Below are 16587 nucleotides of genomic sequence, written 5' to 3' on the forward strand. Positions count from 1 at the left end.
TGCAGCTCCAATGTACATTTAAGGGTTCAGATTGGTTGGCATAGTGATGCAATGCAATAGTATAACACTGAAGTGGTAAGATATGTGTTTCTACCAGCAATTCCTGACATACTAATTCCTGAGTGGACGCCAAATGCTTAGCTATGCAGAAGGAAGGGAAAATAGATATAAGTCACTCCAAAGCTAGTCCAAGGTACCTGCTTACAGCCAACTGAAGTGCAATATTGGCAAAGATTTGGGAGCAGGTTATCTGCTCACCATCTCTACATAGAAATGTGGCATTTTTATTTAATATAAATTAAAAACAAAAACATAGCTTGCCCGCTATTAATTTGCCCATTTGATACCTGGCATATCAAATCAAGTATAGTGAAAGCAATTTTCCTCAAAAATATCCAATTCTGCAAGTACAAATCAGAACAAACTAGAAAGTTAATATTTTAGAACCATTCTGATGCCGAGAACAAATTTTCTGCTTCACATGCAACGAGTCTTTCAGAAAAAGTGGCTATTATTTGTCAGCAGATGTACAATGCTGGCACTCAGTCTTTCAGTCAAACATCTGTGGAATTTTAAATGAGATACAACTTGCTAAGGATTAATAAACTAGCAATTAGCAGATTGCTTGCCAGCTCTGAAGTATGTAGGACCAACTTCAAAGTGACTCTGAAGTACAAATGTCCAGGTTAATATCTATGCTGAAGTGAATCTTGGGTTTTCACAACTGGGAATAGGTAGTATTAGCCTTAAACATGCAACATGATTAGATATTATTGTCACAAAATAATTTGATCTTTTTGTACCTATTATGGTTTACTGGTTTTTAACGCTATGAATAATTTCTTACAATACCCTTTATAGAAAAAAAAAGCATTAATGAAATAATGCGGAAGGAACTGAAGACAAGAAGAAAGCGAGTGAGAAAAAAGGGAACAAGGAAAGAGAGTCAGAAGGAAAAGAAACAATGCGACATTAAAGAGGTAAGTTTAAAAAAAAATCTGATTTGTATAGCGTCATTCATGACCTCAGGACGTCCCAAAGCACTTTACAGCCAATTAAGTACTTTTGAAGTGTAGGCACTGTTGTAACGTAGGGAAACATGGTAGTCAATTTGCGCACAGCAAGATCCCACAAATAGCAACGAGATGAATGACAGATAACCTGTTTTAGTGATGTTGGCTGAGAGATAAGTGTCATGGGATCTTTTACGTCCACTCGAGAGGGCAGATGGGACCTTGGTTTAAGGTTTCAACCAAAAGACGGCATCTCCGACAGAGCAGCACTCCTTCAGTACTGCACTGAGGTGTCAGCCTAGATTATGTGCTCAAGACTCTGGAGTGGGTCATGAACCCATGACCTTCTGACTCGGAGGCAAGAACGCTACCACTGAGCCAAGGCTGTCAACAACAAAAAAAGCAAAGCCATAATTTCTTTCAGACAAGATATTCTAGTTTTATTCTTTCCATAAGATTTTGCTCACTAGCAATAATCATTATGTTTAAGAGAAGAGGGATAGTTGCGATTATTGCATAATTATGAATGTGGCCAACGAATTACAGCACCAGTAATTTTAGTGCTTTAAACTCTTTTGATTCCACTTTTATGTGCAATACTGAAATTGATGACAGATTTTATTGGCCACAATATTCTGTCTGCAATAATAATGCTAGTGATATGTGTATTGAAAAGATCAAAAGGGAGAATTTCACAATATAAGAAAGAGTAAGTAGTTTAACTAGATATTAATTTGACAGTTTTCAGTATCATAGTGGGGTTCATTTATAAACAATCTCAAGGCAGGACTGAGCACTGAACCTGAAGCCAGAATCTGAATGAGTTCTGAATTGGGCTAGTGTGGGATAATTTGGAAAAATCCAAATCTTGGCTCAGTTCAGGCTCTTCAAGGTCAGATGATTCTTCCTCTTTTGTAAAAATAGCAGCTGATAGGTATATGTGTCTGTCCAAGCATTAAAATTACCGGTGCTGTAATTCATTGACCACATTCATAATTATGCAATAATCTCAAGTATCCCTCTTGACCTTTGAACACAATGGGTACTTTGATTATTGCTAGTGAGCAAAATCTTTATGGAAAAAATAAAACTAGATTATCTTGTTCCTCCAGAAACTCAGACATACTCCTCCCGCTTTCATTATACGGCATTCCCCGATACTGAGTGGCTTCACATTCCCCTCCCAGATCTCAGTCTAGGTCTGAATTTATTGAAATGCTGATCCTTTGCCACAAAGCATGGAAAATAATATAGTTCAATTACTAATGAGTTTTCACATAATTCTAGCATTGCTAGATAGAACGTCAGAGCGTATACTGTTTGATAATGACAGTAACTTTATAGCATATAACTTATAATGTATCGCTCTGCTGCTAAGGTAGAGCTGATTTTATTTGGCCTGTCCTGTTAAGGCCACAAGGTCTAATTGCTGTAAACAGGCACATCCTGAATTCACTTCGAGAGAAAAGTTCTGTTCTTGTTGCTGAGGGAAGTTTGTAGATTGGCGAGTGCTTGTAAATCCCTGGATCAAGGTGAGAAGAGCAGGAAATAATTGGCTTTGTTTCTCCTATTTTATATCTTTTAAAAGATTTTCCTGGGATCAGTGCCCTGGAAGTACCTATTCCCCAGGCACAACAATCAGGAAAATGGAGCGGGAGACCCGTTATGCCAGGTCTCTGCCTTCTTTATGTTACCCCGAAATTTCCAGGGCTTCCATTAAGGGGCAGATCAAGGCCTGCAAGCAATAGGTGCAGATCAAGCACTGCCATGAAAACTAGGCAGGAGGGAGAATTCTCAGACGTCCTACCTCAATTTCCTGTGGTTTGATCTGAAACGCACCCATTTCCAATGGCGGCCTAAGAGGCAGGCACTGGGCCTTCTGCCTGAGATCTCCGCAGAGCATCTGAGTGGTCAAATAGCAGGGCAAAGAAAGGACCTTTCTTTTACTATCTCCCATCAAATCTTTGGACCTTTGAGGCCTTCTGTTCTTGGAACAGCAGCCAGAAGATCCTGCGGTTGGTGGTCAGTCCCACAGCTGCAGGCCTTAGTCCGGAATTTCCAGCACAAGGAGTGGTCCTGCACCGGGGGTACAACCAAGCCGTGTTAAAGACCTGGCCCACTAAATTCAAGTGCAGAGAGCCCCAGAGAGATGGAATAGACTTTGGATGCGCTTTGGCGTACAGTGCCCATGCAAGATGGAAATGGGAACAGAAAAATGGCCCCCACGACTTTTTCATTGGTAGGTTCCTTACCTGATCTGCTTTGACTTGTTTCTGTTTCACATCATAGTTGAGCCAATCAGCTGAAAGTGTGACAAAAACTTTGCCTGCATGATGCTTTCAAGTGACAGAGGTAGTAGATGTAGATGTAAGATGTCTGTACTAGTGGATTTCCTGTTGCTCAAGACCTGTTAGAGGATACAGTGTTTTATAATGATATAATGCAAAGCATGTGATGGATAATGTATTATTTTCAGGCTCATTGATTTGGGTGACTGAATAAGCCATTAAGCATAGCATTGTGAACTTTTTACCAGTGTTGTGGGGATTGAGTTCCACAGCTCTGCCCATTTTTGATGGTTTACAACACTGGGAGGGTCCTATGATGGTGGTCCTTGAATTTCACAGCACTGGGGAGGATATCCTGGGGTTTAGAAGCACTAGGAGGGGGATCCAAGGGTTTGTATCAGCAATGCGACTGTGTTGCTGGTGTTCGGTACCAGTGTGCAGTGGGTCCTGGGATTTGGTAGAAATAGGGGGTGGAGGTGGAATGTGAGGGTCTACCTCACAGGGCAGACCTGTTCTCAGGCAGCATTGGGAGAATTCATAGGTCCGGCAGCACTGGAGAACGTCCTGGGCTCTGGCAGCAATGAGAAGAGGGTTCAGGGATCTGGGACAACTGGGGGTGGTCCCAGGGTCTGGTAAAAATAGTATTAAAGTACGTAGAAGGGCAGCTGGGCTTTCTTTCTGCCCGACTGAGCTGGAAAATTTCCCAGGGCCAGTCTAATTAACATTGTTTAGGTGGGCTCCCAGCAGCATCCGCACTTAAGATTGGGAGTTTACCAATCGGGCACCAGGAAATGCCTGCTACTAAATCGGATGCCTGTAGCAGCTTAAAGGACAAGCAGCCCAGAAGATTGAAAACAATTTTGATCCCTCCAGTAACGGTGGCAAAATTTGCTGCTGTGGATCAATCATCTCAAAATCAATTCTCCTCACTGGTGTGCTCATTTAAATGTTTTACCACACAATGGTTTCCCCCTAGTAAAGTTGGACACCTGTAGTACACAGCGACCAGCGTCACCAAGGTGATAATGATGGAAAATGTGACATGCGACATATGATGTCACGCAGTCGTTGTCATCACATTTAAATAGCATCCAGCGAAGGTGACGCCAGCAAATATGTTAGGTACAGAAGTGTGTGTGGATCTAGTGTGATAGGTCCTGTCTAATTTTCTGATGCTGTGCATCACAGTAAAGTCACAAAAGTTGTGGTACAGGATAGGACAGTCCCACTCAGTGTATTCAATTAAAAGGACCATCTGTTGGCTCAACTACTACTTTAATTTCACAGAAAATTTCCGATATTTGCCCGATAAGGATGTTTGGATAAAGGAGATGTTTTGGTTTCATAGGGATATTGATTATGTATTTCCCAGTCTGTATTTATATTGTCAGTGTAAATGCACACCAGGACATATGTAAGGAATGCATTTTACCAAGATGTTGCAACATTATACTTGAAATTCCATGGAACTGGTTTTGGGGAAATGATCCGATGCCAATTTCTGAATGGGGCAGAAATATGTATCACAGAACATCTAGATCTGTGCTGCCAGAGCCCAGGACGTCCTCCAGTGCTGCCGGACCTATGAATTCTCCCAATGCTGCCTGAGAACAGTTCTATCCTGTACCTAGATCTGTGGTGTTCCAATTGAAAAATATGCATGAGCTATTTTTTAACTAATTTTCTCCCGTTTCCTCCTCCAAATTCATTAAATGATGCTGGATCCTGGTTCCAAAGACACAGGAGTGAAAGTGGAGCTTTTCCTGCCACAAGCTAAAAATACTTCACTCTTCCCCAGATATCTGATCTTTAAAATTCAATATGAGGCAGAGCCTTTGGACATGCTACAGTTACCTTCTCACTGGTCATGGAATTATAGGGATAATTCCACCAACCCATACTTCCATCAGGGAGCTGTCCTCACAGGGAACACGAGTTGGAAAAAGGGATAATATTGTAGCCCCATTCTCCAACCCCCTGTGAATGTGGTTCCCCGCTGGAAGCATGAGATTGTGAAATGATCCCTTATGTGGCCTAAGGTCTCAGCCCCGATGTGCTTTTGGACTCTCTGAACAGATGTCTTTGCATCTAATAAATGAATGCTCCCTTTTGCATCTATGTGGTCACACGGAAGAACAATACGGTGTAGGTAAGGTAGCTGTTAGTTGGTTAGAAAGTTCCTCAATAGAAATTTCTCTTTTGTAAGACATGTGGTGATAGTATGTACAGGGATTAACAAACCCATACAATGGCGGAGCAGGCTCGAAGGGCTGAATGGCCTACTCCTGCTCCTATTTTCTATTGTAATGGTGAATGATTTATCACCTTTTACCCAGTATGTACTATCAGTTAACTCTCGAATCTGCTTCCACCATGATTTCAGGCAATGCCTTCCAGATAACAACTCGCTGCATAAAAAAAATTTGATTTAATTTTAAATTGGTGGAGAATTTCCACCAATGCTAAAATGATAACTTACAGTGATTTATCTGAAGCTTTACATACTAAAGTAATTTTTTTGCTTAACAGGAGACAAATAGCCTCAGACTTATTTGGGTGACCACTTTCTTATTATCAGTAGTTGGGCATACTTAAGTGCACTGAGAACCTGGGCAGCAATATTACTATGAGGCTGTGAAGTTAAAACCCAGGCTGTAAAACAGATGTAAATTCGGGATAATCCTGGAAATTGCAGGATGGGTGGGTGGTCGGCATAAATTTGATGTAATCAGATCTTTCTGAATCAGGGTAAGGAAGTACTGTGATTCAAACTGATCACATCCAAATCTGCTCTGTACTGTTCTTGTGATGTGGGTAAATTCAAGTACCACATGCCTTTTTGATGATTGATTTCTGGAAATGTAAGTTACCTTGTAAACATAATTACGGAATCTGAATCTTACTTGATTATTTCAAGGGTAAACATGCTGCTGTTTCCAAGTAGCAGGACGACTGGGCATATTTCTGTTTCTTTGAGGGATGCAGGCTGAGGTGACCTTAATGATTTGTGTGTGGCAGGAAAGGCATTGTTACTTGATACAAATGAGAGAAATAAACTATAGGGTTTCTACTGTAGTTTGGTGTACACTGTGCATTGCATTTGTAATTTTATTTAGTGCTATATTTTATGCATTCAAATCTAGACTCAAATCATGGTAAACTTCTAGAATCATAGAATCATAGAAGTTTACAACATGGAAACAGGCCCTTCGGCCCAACATGTCCATGTTGCCCAGTCTATACCACTAAGCTCGTCCCAATTGCCTGCACTTGGCCCATATCCCTCTATACCCATCTTACCCATGTAACTGTCCAAATGCTTTTTAAAAGACAAAATTGTACCCGCCTCTACTACTGCCTCTGGCAGCTCGTTCCAGACACTCACCACCCTTTGAGTGAAAAAATTGCCCCTCTGGACCCTTTTGTATCTCTCCCCCTCACCTTAAATCTATGTCCCCTCGTTATAGACTCCCCTACCTTTGGGAAAAGATTTTGACTATCTACCTTATCTATGCCCCTCATTATTTTATAGACTTCTATAAGATCACCCCTAAACCTCCTACTCTCCAGGGAAAAAAGTCCCAGTCTATCTAACCTCTCCCTATAAGTCAAACCATCAAGTCCCGGTAGCATCCTAGTAAATCTTTTCTGCACTCTTTCCAGTTTAATAATATCCTTTCTATAGTAGGGTGACCAGAACTGTACACAGTATTCCAAGTGTGGCCTTACTAATGTCTTGTACAACTTCAACAAGACATCCCAACTCCTGTATTCAATGTTCTGACCAATGAAACCAAGCATGCCGAATGCCTTCTTCACCACCCTATCCACCTGTGACTCCACTTTCAAGGAGCTATGAACCTGTACTCCTAGATCTCTTTGTTCTATAACTCTCCCCAATGCCCTACCATTAACGGAGTAGGTCCTGGCCTGATTCGATCTACCAAAATGCATCACCTCACATTTATCTAAATTAAACTCCATCTGCCATTCATCGGCCCACTGGCCCAATTTATCAAGATCCCGTTGCAATCCTAGATAACCTTCTTCACTGTCCACAATGCCACCAATCTTGGTGTCATCTGCAAACTTACTAACCATGCCTCCTAAATTCTCATCCAAATCATTAATATAAATAACAAATAACAGCGGACCCAGCACCGATCCCTGAGGCACACCGCTGGTCACAGGCCTCCAGTCTGGAAAACAACCCTCTACAACCACCCTCTGTCTTCTGTCGTCAAGCCAATTTTGTATCCAATTGGCTACCTCACCTTGGATCCCGTGAGATTTAACCTTATGTAACAACCTACCATGCGGTACCTTGTCAAAGGCTTTGCTAAAGTCCATGTAGACCACGTCTACTGCACAGCCCTCATCTATCTTCTTGGTTACCCCTTCAAAAAACTCAATCAAATTCGTGAGACATGATTTTCCTCTCACAAAACCATGCTGACTGTTCCTAATCAGTCCCTGCCTCTCCAAATGCCTGTAGGTCCTACTTTTTAGTTTAACTCCTAACTCCCTAAATTCAGCTTGTAGGACCTCATCCCGTTTTTTACCTATATCGTTGGTACCTATATGCACCACGACAACTGGCTGTTCACCCTCCCCCTCCAGAATGTCCTGCAGCCGCTCCGAGACATCCCTGACCCTTGCACCAGGTAGGCAACATACCATCCTGGAGTCTCGGTTGCGTCCGCAGAAACGCCTGTCTATTCCCCTTACAATCGAGTCCCCTATCACTATAGCTCTGCCACTCTTTTTCCTGCCCTCCTGTGCAGCAGAGCCAGCCACGGTGCCATGAACCTGGCCGCTGCCACCTTCCCCTGGTGAGCCATCTCCCCCAACAGTATCCAAAACGGTATACCTGTTTTGGAGGGAGATGACCGCAGGGAACCCCTGCACTGCCTTCCTACTCTTCCTCTGTCTGTTGGTCACCCATTCACTATCTCCCTCAGTAATTTTTATCTGTGGTGTGACCAACTCACTGAACGTGCTATCCACGACTTCCTCAGCATCGCGGATGCCCCAAAGTGAGTCCATCCGCAGCTCCAGAGCCGTCAAGCGGTCAAACAGTAGCTGCAGCTGGACACACTTCCCGCAGGTGAAGGAACCAGGGACACAGGAAGGATCCCTGAATTCCCACATCCCACAAGAGGAACATGACACGGGTCTGGGATCTCCTGCCATGACTTAACCCTTAAGTTAGCTTAACAACAACTACAATGTCAAAAAAAAAGGAAAGAAAAACTACTTACCAGTCACCAGCCAATCACTTACCTGTTGGCTGTGACTTCGTGCCTCCAGCAGCTGCAGTAGCTCGATCCTCCTCCTAGTCAACTTGCTTGCCCTCCTCACAGTGCCTCCTTCTTTTTGGTTAGAGGAGGAGGGAATAGAGGGAGGGAAACACAAGTGTTCTAGCAGACTTTTGTTTTGATTGATCGATGTTTTTTTAACATTTTGGTAAACAGTGTGGTTCTCTATTTATGCAACGTAATGCATAATCATTCCACATCATTATATTTGTGGTGATGTACCTTCATCCTGTTTAACCACTTTCCATTGTCTCTATACATAGAAGAGTAGATTCTTGTCTTTACTGGAAGGGCATTGAGCATCACCTGGGGAAAGAACAGAGGAATATCTGGTGGGGAGGATTGCACACCAGTTACAGAACTCATTCATTTAAATGAAAGGAAAATTAGACGGATTCTGTTATGGGCGTGCAACATTCCTCTGTGTCCACCCAGGAAATCCTCAATGCCCAGGCAGTGAAGATGAAAATCTACCCCAAAGAAACTTCAGGGATGGATTCTGCAGTAATTCTGGAGTCAATGTTTATGCAGCTCAGCTTGGCTCATTCGTGGCATGTTTGCTTCTGAATCAGAAGACTGTGTGTTCAGCCACCACTACAACACTTGATCAGATGATGCAAGCAGACACTCTGAACAACTGAGGGCATGCTGCATTGTTGGAGATGCTACCCTTCAGATAAGATGTTGAATTGAGGCCCCATCTGGCTGGACTTGGAGAATGTTAAAAGTGCTATGGCATTATTTAAGGAAGGGTGTCCTGTCACTTGGTATCTTGCCACCACTCACTCCTGCCCCAATCAATACTATTCATTCATCTTGTTACTGTTTGTGGGATCTTGCTGTTTGCAAAATGCTGCCATGTCTACCTGCATAACATCAGTTGTTGTATTTCAAAGGAATTCATTGTATGTGAAGTCTTTTGAAATATTTGTAAAGAATGAGATGTGATTCTTTCATAATTTACCTCCGACACAACAAAGTTTTATTCTGGAGCAAATTCAGAGTCCAATTCCCACCAGAGTTCTCAGGGGCTCCTTTTCATTGAATTGGTTTCACAGAAGTATGGTGCAGTCATTGTGCCTTATTTTTGAGAGGCAGCTGGGGGACAGAATATTCCTGTTAAAAGACTTTCTTGTGACAGATAAGAAACTTATGACAACAACTTCCTCAGCATCTGTAAACTGGTGTGTTTATACTGACTTAGTTAAAATATCATTCAAAAATTCAAAGCTATTTCACAGTGTTGTACAGAAGTTCCTATTATTTTCAGCAAGAATTTCATGTCCATTGTTAAATCATCACTCCTCAAGAAGTAGTAAAAATGGCTATGGCCTTGCTGTTAAAAACCTGTCTGGTTGTTGGTTTCCCTTCAGGTTTCAGCAGGATACAAAGTTTGGGCATAATATTAAGTTAAACACTGCTTGCAATTTAAGTTTACTTTCATTTCAACTGTGTAAATGATCTTAAAACAAATTCAGTGATTAGAACTGAAGGGACTAGGCCAAGTTTTGGGACTTTTGAGCCAACTCAGCCCATTGAATTTAAACCCAAATCTGAACCACTCATTTGAGGAGCCAGTTTGTGATACAGATGGGGACAAAGCTCCTGTATCTTAGGATATATTTTGCTCATGCCATGAACAAAGGGTTAATAGCTCTTATTTTGTAGAATTCAACATGGCCAAATTAAGATTTGATATCATAGAATCATAGGATGGTAATGGAAGGAGGCCATTCAGCCTATTGACTCCATGCCGGCTCTCTGCAAGAGCAATCCAGCTAGTCCCACTCCCCTGCCCTTTCCCTGTAGCTCTGCAATTTTTTTCCCTTCAAGTACTTATCCAATTCCCTTTTGAAGGCCACGATTGAATCTGCCTCCACCACCCCCTCAGGCAGTGCATTCCAGATCATTAACCAACCGCTGCGTTAAACGTTTTCCTCATGTCACCTTTGGTTCTATTGCCAATCACCTTAAATCTATGTCCTCTGGTTCTTGACCCTTCCGCCAATAGAAACAGTTTCTCTCTATCCACTTTGTCTACGCCCTTCATGATTTTGAATACCTCTATCAAATCTCCTATCATCCTTCTCTGCTCTAAGGAGAACAACCCCAGCTTCTCCAGTCTATCCACGTAACTGTAGTCCCTCATCCCTGGAATCATTCTAGTAAATCTCTTCTGCACCCTCTCTAAGGCTTTCACATCCTTCCGAAAGTGCGGTGCACAGAACTGGATACAATACTCCAGTTGTGGCCAAACCAGTGTTTTTTTTATAAAGGTTCATCATAACCTCCTTGCTTTTGTACTCTATGCCTCTGTTTATAGATGATGATGTGGAGATGCCGGTGATGGACTGGGGTTGACAATTGTAAACAATTTTACAACACCAAGTTATAGTCCAGCAATTTTATTTTAAATTCACAAGCTTTCGGAGGCTTCCTCCTTCCTCAGGTGAACGTCTTCAAAGACGTCCAGAAGACGTTCACCTGAGGAAGGAGGAAGCCTCCGAAAGCTTGTGAATTTAAAATAAAATTGCTGGACTATAACTTGGTGTTGTAAAATTGTTTACAATCTGTTTATAGAGCCCAGGATCCCGTACCCTTTCTTAATTGCTTTCTCAACCTGCCCTGCCACCTTCCATGATTTGTGTACACATACCCCCAGATCTCTCTGTTCCTGCACCCCTTTTAGAATTGTACCCTTTAGTTTATATTGCCTCTCCTCATTCTTCCTACCAAAATGTATCACTTTGCACTTTTCTGCATTAAATATAATCTGCTATGTGTCTGCCCGTGCCACCAGCCTGTCTATATCCTCTTGAAGTCTATCACTATCCTCCTCACTGTTCACTACACTTCCAAGTTTTGTCTCATCTGCAAATTTTGAAATTGTTCAAAGTGTCTGTTGGATTCAGATATGTTAGCATTAATGAAAGGGGAATGGCCAATCATGAACCACCTGCAATTAAGTTGTTTTTGCACTTCTTAAGTACCTAGATTAGAATTTAACTGGGATATCTAATAATTTTTTTTTAAATCCAGCTATGAAGTATGAAAGCTAGTGAGTAATGGCTCCACGTTCATGTGGTTCTGCCACAATTTCACTTTTGGACGAAGAGGCGTGGGACATCTAGAGGAGAGAAAAAATGGTTAGAATGGGTTGCTGAGGAGCAGAGTTCACATGTGCCTTTTAGTAGGAGTGACTGGGAAATCGCAGTGGTGCAGCACCTGACCTTTCATCCACTTAAATGAATGGACAGAAAACCAGGCACTGCAGGCTCACAATTTCCCAACCAGCGCAATCTGTGAGTGCCATTGTGTGAGGAGAGTCCAACTGCAGAATCAGGCTTCCCGTGTGAGACTCTCAGTGGGATGCATGCAGACCATGAATGAAGGAACATTTCCAGGTTAAGGCTGGAGGTGTAATGGTGCATTACCTCCTAGGCATTAATGATAAGTTCTTGAAGCACTTTAACGCAGTGAAGCAGAGGTCGTTGTAAGTGGCAGACACGCTTATTGAAAGTGTTCTTGGAAGGTTTTGGCAGCTCTTCTTACCTTGCGTGACCTGGCAAGGTCATCAAATCTATGCCACTGAGTTGATGTGCGTGTGGTCATGGAGTTGGCATTGACTGCCCTGGCCATCTCCTTCCAAGGGGCCTTAGTATATTCTTTTGAAGACCTTTGCCCAACAGGACCACCTTCCTTTGCCTTAGTTGGGCCAACGGCACTCCCATAGCCCTCTCTAAGAACCTAGAGCTCTGTGCCCTGTAGCAGATCTTCCTGAAATTGTCCAACAAAGTAAACTTCTGGTTTCAAACAAAAGTGTTTTGAGGATCCCTGGACCTTTAAGCTGTTGCTGGTGTTTAAAGCCCACCCCAAAATGGCTGAGCTCCCAATCAGCGGAATTGCTCACGTGGGGATATTCAAGTTAAGCTGACTTTTGAAATGTTGGCGGGGTCAGCGCTAGTGCAATTAGGGGGCCAGAATTCCTGCCCTGCCACACTTCTGGCAGTGACTGTGTTGCTGAAGAAAATCTGGGCCATAAATGTAGCAGCAGCATTAAACTCCCAGCGTAATACCTCCTACATCCTGAGTCACCAGCCAGATAGTGTTGTGGGTGCAATGGCCATTTATCTGAGCACAGAATTCACTCTGGGCAATTACCATACAAGTACTACAGCTGCAAAATGCTAAAGAACTTTTAGCAGAGGTTAGCATATATCTTCATGCATTTTACTAGCTATTTGCAAAAATACTAGACCTGAAATTCCACATACAACACTCCTTATTAACAAAACTATAAACTGCTGTAGGAATTGCATTAACTGGAGCTGAGGTCTACTAAGCAAGACATAAAAATTACCGAGCTTTATTTTTTAAAGTCTATAAATAATTCTCAATTTAGTAAACTGTAACTGAACCGATAACATATTGTATCAGTTCCCAAAGGTTAGAATAGCTGTCTCTGCACATTAAGTGAGAAACAGAATAAGGCCACCCGACTTACTGGAGTGTTGCCAATGCTACCAGTGCACCTAGCTGCATAATCGACCATAGAATGTCATACTGCTGGGGGAAAAAATGATATTTTGTTTTAATCCCTTTTGTATTCAAAAACAGGTCATTATTTTGCAGTAATTCAGAAAATGTTTGTTGTTCACAGCACCTGCCATGACTCCACTTCAGTAATCCTTCAAGTCCCATTCAAAGACTTCAGCACAAAATCCAGGTTGACACTTTATCGGAGGTGCTGTCTTTAGGATGAGATGTTAAAGCGAGGCCCTGTCTGCCTTCTTCAGGTGGATGTAAAAGATCCCATGGCACTATTTTGAAGAAGGGCAAGGGCGTTATCCCTGTGTCCTGGCCAATTTTTATCCCTCAACCAACTCCTAAAACAGATGATCTGTTCATTTAATTTCATTGCTGTTTGTGGGAGCTTGCAGTGCACAAATTGGCTGCTGTGTTTCCTACATTACAACAGTGACTACACTTCAAAAGTATTTAATTGGTTGTAAAGCGCTTTGGGACATCCTGAGGTTGTGAAAGGCACTATGTAAGTGCAAGTCTTTCTTTCTTTCTAGCTGCCTAGTTTATATAGAAAATACCAGCATAGCTGAGAGGCAATTGCAATGTTGTAATACTGGTGAAAGGCGAGAGCAAATTGGTTTATGCAATCATCTGAACCCAGACAGTGTTACAGGCTTGAACATATTCCCAGCCATCTGTTATTTTTTATAATGTATATAGTTCTCCTTTTATCCTGTTGCTGAGCTTTCCTGTTCAAATTTTTCCATTGAAGTTCATTTCTTCTGTGGCTGCCAACTTCTACCTTATAGTTTTGTGTCACCTTGCAGAAAGTTTCTTTTCTTTTACCGGATTACGATTCTGCAATGCAAGGACTTCTCATGTGCATTCTGCTGAAAGTTACACATTCTGCTGTACTTGGTTACAATCAGGATCAGTGGAAATCTGCTAAACATTTTGCCAGTTTCTGTAGAGAATTTCTGGAGATATTGCAGAGATATAGGGGTAGAAATTAGTCTGAGCATCTAATAAAAAAAAAACAAGCCCCACAAATTTGTCAGTGGGACCAACGTCTGCGCAGATTGGGTGCAGGCTGTCCCACTCCAAAATTGGTATGCTTTGCACCTGTTTTACACCCGAAAAAGGGACGCAATACACACCAATTTCTACCCCACTGAGTGAAATCTGAATGATCAATTTTTCCAAACATTTTCTCAACTATAAAAGTTCCACAGGCGTTCTCCCTGGTGGTGAGTGAGCTTTACTGAGTGGCTGGACTTGTGGACAACCCCCCAGGAGTGAATCCATGGAGTTGCAGTGACATTAGTAATATACTGCTGTGTCCACCCACTGTTCCTGGCGGGCTTGGCTTTGATCGCTATCCTACTCATGTGTGATGAAGTTTGATCCGGTGCTCCGTATGTGACTTATGTGAAGGTTGGAGTTAATGTGTTGGCCAGGAGTTGGCAATGGGCTAAGAATGGGATCAATTTTCAAAGAATTTTTCCTGGGTCATCATGGTCTACCTTCCATAGTGTCTCAATCCACCTTGACCAGTGGAGGAGACCTCCTGTCACTACCTGCATGGGATGCGTGAACAGGCTGTGGATAGAAAGAAACCAAAGAGTTTGCCAATATTGGGGTCCATGTGATGATTATGGGGAGACCCAGGAGGCAGCATGCCAGATCTAATCCAGTGGAGTGCTTGATGATGTTTAGGATGTCACATAGCAGTGGTGCTACATCTTTGGGCAAATGTGAAGTATTGTGCCATCCCCATTGTAGCCTCATCAACGTGCTGTGACTCTGAAGTTCCACCCGTGCAGAGGGGCCAGAGTGCAGCATATCTAGTGTTTCATTTAAATGTTGTTTGTTTCTAAATACTGCAGTGCATTATTGTGTCACTTGTACATGACGTCACCATGAGGAAAAGGGTGCACAGCTCTCTGTCTCTAAACGAAAAAAAAGCATTGCCAGCTTTTCATGAAAACATCACTCCTTTAAACTAATAATATTTCATGAGCCATCACATTTACATGCATTCATTTAGTGTAGCTTCAGGAAAATGCACCGTGTACATTCTATCCCACGCCTGCGACATCATTGTGTGATGTGGCAGTGTCACACTGGTCCAGGTGTTTCTGAATGCGTCAGTTGTGGGGACAATTTTGTACATTTTGTCGATCCAGGTACCGCAGGCTGATCAAAGCAACACCATCCATTTTAGCAGGGTGGTACCACAGTGATTGGATTCAGATTCATGACTGTGTTCCCCACAGAGTTACTCTCTGATCTCAGACGTGCAACTGTGATAGCTGGGGAGTGAAGGTTAGTGTATTGCTTAAGGGATTAAAAACATCAGATAACTCGAAATGATTTTGTTGGAGCCTTTGCTACACTTTCATGTTTCAGTATCTGCCTGCTTTACTACACAGCAGTTCTGTCTCTGTCTCTCTCAGGAGTAAAATTCTTCTTTTAACAAAAATGGAAGAGTGTCTTTTTTTGGGGAGTAATTAATGGCCTTGTTAATGAAATTCTGGGAACGCACCATGTTGAAATGTGCAATTGGTGAGAGTGTGTTTTCATTAGCTAGTTGTTACTTATAGAGAAAAACAGACATTCTCTTGCATCACCCCTAACCTCTGCCTAATGATAGACATGTGTCTGCCGAGCATTCTACAGAGAGAGAGAGATCATGCCTATTGGCTTGCTTAACTGTGCCATCAGCAGAAGCCTGAGAACAGGTCACATGCTTAGCCTCCTGAATGTGGAATGGTACAAGGCCCAGGAAACCTAATGAAAGGGAGAGAAAATAATATAATTACAGAGTGGAGGTAAAGAGGCAGACCTGTCTTGTCACTACCTGCTCACAGCCAAGAGTTTCCAAAGACAGATATCGTGACAGGATAGTGAGCACTGCAGTTCCTGCTACCCTGCCATACCCTGACCCTGAGCTACGGTATTCATTTCATCCACCGCAGAAGGTTGAAAGGCTAAGTGGATCCTGCAACATTTTCAACCCAGGGCCTACCAGCCCATTGTCTGGCCCTCAACCAGCTGAACTACCTGGCACTTTAGGGTGAGGATACATTCAGTTGTTTTCCCCAATGTCCATTTTAACTATGCAATAGGAATAGTTATTTTAGAAGTTTAAAGAACAATTTGATATTTGGCTACTGGCCAGTTTGTACTTGGTCAACTAACATGAAAATGAAATTAGATGTAGATCAAAGTAACTCAAATTGAAATGTACAATTTTAATGCAATTTAAAAAAAATATTTGAACTCTTAGGGTTTGCATATTTCAATGGAATCTACAAAAATTATTTGTAAAAATAGAACATTTCTTCAAATCTATGGAACTCCTTCCACCCTTGATGTACTGACCCTAGTTACAATATGCTCACCTTTCACACTCCAGAAACACAAGACTAGATAGGTCCAGCG

This window comes from Heptranchias perlo, chromosome 25 (assembly GCF_035084215.1).
Source record: "Heptranchias perlo isolate sHepPer1 chromosome 25, sHepPer1.hap1, whole genome shotgun sequence".
Lineage (NCBI taxonomy): Eukaryota > Metazoa > Chordata > Chondrichthyes > Hexanchiformes > Hexanchidae > Heptranchias > Heptranchias perlo.